Source organism: Triturus cristatus, chromosome 1_1, assembly GCF_964204655.1.
Source record: "Triturus cristatus chromosome 1_1, aTriCri1.1, whole genome shotgun sequence".
NCBI lineage: Eukaryota > Metazoa > Chordata > Amphibia > Caudata > Salamandridae > Triturus > Triturus cristatus.
Genome location: NC_140579.1, coordinates 549,718,928 through 549,725,788, shown reverse-complemented (window position 1 = coordinate 549,725,788; position 6,861 = coordinate 549,718,928).

Here is a 6,861-nt window from a genome sequence, read left to right as displayed (position 1 = left end):
TCCCTTTATATATTATTATAATTGGATTATCTGTATATTTTATTCTTAGTTTTCATTAACGGATTGCCCCCCTTTTTTGTACCAGTAGCACCAGACACTTTATGTTCATCAAAGTACTGTTGCATTATGCACTTTAATTGACTTTGTATTTTGAACATGGAGTCAGACTTCTGTTCTAAAATGATTGCCTTTTTTGCACCAAGTAGCACCAGTCACTTTATATTCATCTAGTACTGTTGCATTTTTGCACATTAATAGGCTACTTATTCGAACTTAAAGTTGGACTACTGTGGGAGTCTTTGGAATTTATTCATATGATGGTTTTTTTACTATAACACGGTGAGCACTTTATATATAAAAAACAATATGACAAAGGACATTAGGTCAAACGACATCAAGGAGAGAGATGTATACGAAATATATTTAATGGATATAATCATAGGCATTTGGGCCTTGTATTTCAAATTACAATGTGACATATTTCAGACATTTGTCTATTTTCGATGAACGCATTGTATTTACACTGTATTTCCTGATGTCAAAACATTTCTTCTATGTCTATTGAAATTACGTATGCACTTGAAAAACGGACTTGCACATACGCGTGGTCAGGTGATCAAGGCCGCTTGGACGGCCGAAACGCGTCCTGACATCGATGGGGAAAATGAATAAATAAAATTGTTTGGCACTTCAAGTGGTCTGCGCCCGTGATTCCTACCAGGGAGTTTCAATTGCGAGTTGTCCAGAAATATATATATATATATATATATATATATATAAAATGGAGGAGTAATGGGGGGGGGGGGGGGGGGGCAGCCCACGCGCACACAATTCAAATTTGTACCAAGCCCCCTCAGCAGAAGCTGTAGTCAGTATTATTGCAGCCTTAGCAGGCGTCAGAGCCAAAAGAAATAATTATATGGAGTGTGTGCTCACTCCCAGGGCGACTCTTATTGCAGCCAGTCAGGCGTCTCGAGGAAATGCAGCACGGAGCGAAAGAACGCGCTCCAAAACCAACAGGGAACCGAGACCGGCGTGTGCAGCCTAACGCGCGCCCAAATGAAGCCCAAATATAGCCCAATGGGCGTCGCGTGAGCTGCACACGTCGGCCGATAACCACCCGGCTCTTACGTGTACACGGGCGATGAGGGAAGCCCTGACACGGCGCTTAACACGCTGGGACCGAAGACGGTCCCGTAACTTCACCGCAGAGCGGCGTGGTACAATGCGCGGTGATCGCGCTTAAATTATGATAAATTATGATAATACAAGTAAAACTTTGAAGCGGAGCAAATCTCCCGCCTGCGGCGCGAAGCGCCGAATCACACACTGCTTAGGAAAATCATGAGTAACAGTATCTAAGCTAAATGCTTATTGTTAACTACAATTAATATCACAAAGCGCCGCACGCTCTTACTAATTTGAGACAAAACCAGTAATCGTAAGGAAAGTCAATATGAGGGGTACTTATCTCTTGCTGTGAGCAGCAAAGAAAGAGGAGGCTGGGACAGTGACCAAGGCTCTTATGGAGGACTAAGGAGGCGTGGCTGACGCTAAGTAACATGGACAATGTCGTTTGTTTATACTAAATTGTATGTTTATTGGCTGCTGTCATTTTACGCAGTAAAGAAGGAGATAACATAATCCGAAGCCTCTGGTCCTGTAATAGAATTACAGATTTTTCAATGGTCTTACTACATGGTGTTTCTTTGTTGCAAAACTCCTTCATACATATGTGCTGCAGAAGGAAGCAGTGTTTCACACACTTTGAATTCCTTCCTTGAGTTGATTACATAGATGGGGAGTGGCCTGAAGAGGATTGTGAACTAACTCCCTTTACATCCTATCTTCACTAGTATTAAACTGTGCACATGGTAGGGCTTTGGGGGGCACGAGGCTGACGCGAACTCTTTCGGAATTTGGTGAAGATTAAACTTCAGCACAGTCTTGAACACGTGTTCTGGTAAATAGTTGCCTTTCCAGTTTGACAAAAAGTCTGGTGGAAGAGCTTGGATCACTTTTCCGTTCAGTTGGTTACATTTGAAAGGACCCATAGGCCACCTTTTGGGGTGCCAGCAGAGAAGTCCCCCAATGAACTCCACACCTTCTTAATCCCAGCGAAAGGTGTTAACTGGTAAAACAGTACTGTGGAAGTGGTAGTTTGTAGGTAGCTTTAAAAGAGACACTGCTTTTATGGTCAGCTATATGGCAAAGCTTTGAACACAAGGAGGTATAATGTGATCATGTGCAGTCTGCAGTCCAAAGCGCAAGTATCCACCGAAGATTTTTTTTACAAACATGATAGGAATTTAATATGATGCAAATATGTCTAAATTTTATTGCTGTTGAGTGATATTTAATACCACGCAACAAATTAAATAGAATAAAATCTAACTCCAGGGCAGTTCTGAGCTCTCGCTTCTAGTTTAGCCACTGTTTTACAAATCTTAAGCTTGCAAGCCATCTTGTTTCTACCTCATAGATCCATGCTCATGACGGAACGGTTCCGTCATGAGCCACGGTTGAGCTGTGCTCATGACGGAACCGTTCCGTCATGAGCCCGCCCGCGCTCGAACCCTTCAGCACCGCGGCGGAATTCGCCCAGCGCTGAAGGGGTTAAAATGTCTGCCCTTCTGTGCAGTGTTGTCGCTTTCGATGCAGCCCTTATTTTGTCCACTTGTGTAGCTCTTTTCTGCATGCGCGGCTCACAGCACATAGAATAAATACAGTAGATTAACTTGAGCTTCCACACAGTAATCCGCCCTGCTCTTCTAGCTTCGCTGCCAAGAATAACCATACCAGTCTATTCACCCAGGGCCCTACAATGTACGTTGTGCAGGAACAAACCAACCTGTAGACGGGCCAACAAATCCCATTGTAAATAGCTTTGTCATCCACCTTCAAAAAAGGCCGGTCCGCGTCTGAATGATGCCAACTGGCATCGCGTTTCTGGCACACGAAAACTAGCCGTGGGCAAGGAGGGGGCGGTGCCCTCCCCTCCACCTTCTGTCTGCTATCAGCTCGCCATCCGTCGGACTCAGACATTTACAACCTTTGCTGATTACACTTCCTCTCTGAATCCAAGGATAAACGTGAACCTGGTACCCGACATGGTCGAGCAGCACCTTAGTGCCAGCAGTGCTGTCATATTGGACTGTAGAGCATGGGTACTCACAAACTTTCTCTCGGGGGCCAAATTTACAGTGTGGTTTGTGGCTGAGGGCCGCACCGGTGGGGGCGGGGTCAGAGGGGAGGGGCGGGGCTAATGCAAAAAAAATTGTGACCATGAGGTTGAACACAGGTCCCTGCAGCAGACGCCTTCGTCCACTGAGCCACCAGACCCGGCATACACACATCTCCCCCTCCCTCCCCCTCTCTCCCCCTCCCTCCCCCTCTCTCCACCTCCCCCTCCCTCTCTACACCTCCCTCTCCCTCCCCCCCCCCCGTCTCTCTCCCCCCCCCGTCTCTCTCCCCCCCCCGTCTCTCTCCCCCCCCGTCTCTCTCCCCCCCCCGTCTCTCTCCCTCCTCCCCCCCCCGTCTCCCTCCCCCCCCCCCCCGTCTCCCTCCTCCCCCCCCCGTCTCCCTCCTCCCCCCCCCCGTCTCCCTCCTCCCCCCCCCCCGTCTCCCTCCTCCCCCCCCCGTCTCCCTCCTCCCCCCCCCGTCTCCCTCCTCCCCCCCCGTCTCCCTCCTCCCCCCCCCGTCTCCCTCCTCCCCCCCCGTCTCCCTCCTCCCCCCCCTGTCTCCCTCCTCCCCCCCCGTCTCCCTCCTCCCCCCCCCTGTCTCCCTCCTCCCCCCCCCTGTCTCCCTCCTCCCCCCCCCTGTCTCCCTCCTCCCCCCCTCTGTCTCCCTCCTCCCCCCCTCTGTCTCCCTCCTCCCCCCCTCTGTCTCCCTCCTCCCCCCCTCTGTCTCCCTCCTCCCCCCCTCTGTCTCCCTCCTCCCCCCCTCTGTCTCCCTCCTCCCCCTCTCTGTCTCCCTCCTCCCCCTCTCTGTCTCCCTCCTCCCCCTCTCTGTCTCCCTCCTCCCCCTCTCTGTCTCCCTCCTCCCCCTCTCTGTCTCCCTCCTCCCCCTCTCTGTCTCCCTCCTCCCCCTCTCTGTCTCCCTCCTCCCCCTCTCTGTCTCCCTCCTCCCCCTCTCTGTCTCCCTCCTCCCCCTCTCTGTCTCCCTCCTCCCCCTCTCTGTCTCCCTCCTCCCCCTCTCTGTCTCCCTCCTCCCCCTCTCTGTCTCCCTCCTCCCCCTCTCTGTCTCCCTCCTCCCCCTCTCTGTCTCCCTCCTCCCCCCTCTGTCTCCCTCCTCCCCCCTCTGTCTCCCTCCTCCCCCCTCTGTCTCCCTCCTCCCCCCTCTGTCTCCCTCCTCCCCCCTCTGTCTCCCTCCTCCCGCCTCTGTCTCCCTCCTCCTGCCTCTGTCTCCCTCCTCCTGCCTCTGTCGCCTCCTGCCTCTGTCGCCTCCTGCCTCTGTCGCCTCCTGCCTCTGTCGCCTCCTGCCTCTGTCGCCTCCTGCCTCTGTCGCCTCCTGCCTCTGTCGCCTCCTGCCTCTGTCGCCTCCTGCCTCTGTCGCCTCCTGCCTCTGTCGCCTCCTGCCTCTGTCGCCTCCTGCCTCTGTCGCCTCCTGCCTCTGTCGCCTCCTGCCTCTGTCGCCTCCTGCCTCTGTCGCCTCCTGCCTCTGTCGCCTCCTGCCTCTGTCGCCTCCTGCCTCTGTCGCCTCCTGCCTCTGTCGCCTCCTGCCTCTGTCGCCTCCTGCCTCTGTCGCCTCCTGCCTCTGTCGCCTCCTGCCTCTGTCGCCTCCTGCCTCTGTCGCCTCCTGCCTCTGTCGCCTCCTGCCTCTGTCGCCTCCTGCCTCTGTCGCCTCCTGCCTCTGTCGCCTCCTGCCTCTGTCGCCTCCTGCCTCTGTCGCCTCCTGCCTCTGTCGCCTCCTGCCTCTGTCGCCTCCTGCCTCTGTCGCCTCCTGCCTCTGTCGCCTCCTGCCTCTGTCGCCTCCTGCCTCTGTCGCCTCCTGCCTCTGTCGCCTCCTGCCTCTGTCGCCTCCTGCCTCTGTCGCCTCCTGCCTCTGTCGCCTCCTGCCTCTGTCGCCTCCTGCCTCTGTCGCCTCCTGCCTCTGTCGCCTCCTGCCTCTGTCGCCTCCTGCCTCTGTCGCCTCCTGCCTCTGTCGCCTCCTGCCTCTGTCGCCTCCTGCCTCTGTCGCCTCCTGCCTCTGTCGCCTCCTGCCTCTGTCGCCTCCTGCCTCTGTCGCCTCCTGCCTCTGTCGCCTCCTGCCTCCGTCGCCTCCTGCCTCCGTCGCCTCCTGCCTCCGTCGCCTCCTGCCTCCGTCGCCTCCTGCCTCTGTCGCCTCCTGCCTCTGTCGCCTCCTGCCTCTGTCGCCTCCTGCCTCTGTCGCCTCCTGCCTCTGTCGCCTCCTGCCTCTGTCGCCTCCTGCCTCTGTCTCCCTCTCTCCCTCCATCTCCCTCTGTCTCCCTCCCTGTCTCTCTCCATCTCCCTCCGTCTCCCACCCTGTCTCTCTCCATCTCCCTCCGTCTCCCTCCCGGTCTCTCTCCATCTCCCTCCGTCTCCCTCCCGGTCTCTCTCCATCTCCCTCCGTCCCTCTGTCTCCCTCCCTCCCTGTCTCCCTCCCTGTCTATCTCCCTCTGTCTCCCTCCCTCTCCCTCTGTCTCTCTCCCTCCCTGTCTCCCTCTGTCTCTCTCCCTCCCTCCCTCTCCCTCTCTCCCTCCGTCTGTCTCCCTCCGTCTCCCTCCCTCCGTCTCCCTCCCTCCCTCCATCTCCCTCCCTCCCTCCATCTCCCTCCCTCCCTCCATCTCCCTCCGTCTCCCTCCCTCCCTCCGTCTCCCTCCCTCCCTCCCTCCGTCTCCCTCCCTCCCTCCGTCCGTCTCCCTCCCTCCCTCCCTCCCCCTCTCTCTCTCCCTCCCCCTCTCTCTCTCCCTCCCTCCGTCTCCCTCCCTCCGTCTCCCTCCCTCCGTCTCCCTCCCTCCGTCTCCCTCCCTCCGTCTCCCTCCATCTCCCTTCCTCTCCCTCCCTCCCTCCATCTCCCTCCCTCCATCTCCCTCCCTCCGTATCTCTCTGTCTCCCTCCCTCTATCTCTCCCTGTCTCTCTCTCTCCCTCTGTCTCTCTCCCTCTGTCTCTCTCCCTCTGTCTCCCTCTCCCTCCCTCCGTCTCCCTCCCTCCCCCCCTCTGTCACCCTCCGTCTCCCTCCCTGTCTCCCTCTCCCTCCCTCTGTCTGCCTCCCTCCCCCCCTCTGTCACCCTCCGTCTCCCTCCCTGTATCCCTCTCCCTTCCTCTGTCTCCCTCCCTCCCCCCCTCTGTCACCCTCCGTCTCCCTCCCTGTCTCCCTCTCCCTCCCTCTGTCTCCCTCCCTCCCCCCCTCTGTCACCCTCCGTCTCCCTCCCTGTCTCCCTCTCCCTCTGTCTCTCTCCCTCCCTCCGTCTCCGTCCCTCCGTCTCCCTCCCTCTCCGTCTCCCTCCCGCCCTCTGCCTCCCTCCCTCCGTCTCTCTCTGTCTCCCTCCCTCTATCTATCTCTCCCTGTCTCTTTCCCTCCCTCCGTCTCTCTCCCTCCGTCTCCCTCTCTCTCCCTCCGTCTCCCTCCCTCTTCCTCTGTCTCTCTCCCTCCCTCTCCCTCTGTCTCTCTCCCTCCGTCTCCCTCCCTCTCCCTCCGTCTCCCTCTGTCTCCCTTGTCTCTCTCCTTCCCTCCCTCTGCCTCCCTCTCCCTCCCTCCATCACTCTCTGTCATCTCACCCCCTTTGTGTGTCAGCCCTCAGCCCGGGCTCAGACAGCTTCCCAGCGCGCGCACTCACAGCTGCACTGAGACAGCTTCCCAGCGCGCACACACAGCCGCACCCGAGTACTTCACAGGTCTTTAAAAGACCATTTACATGT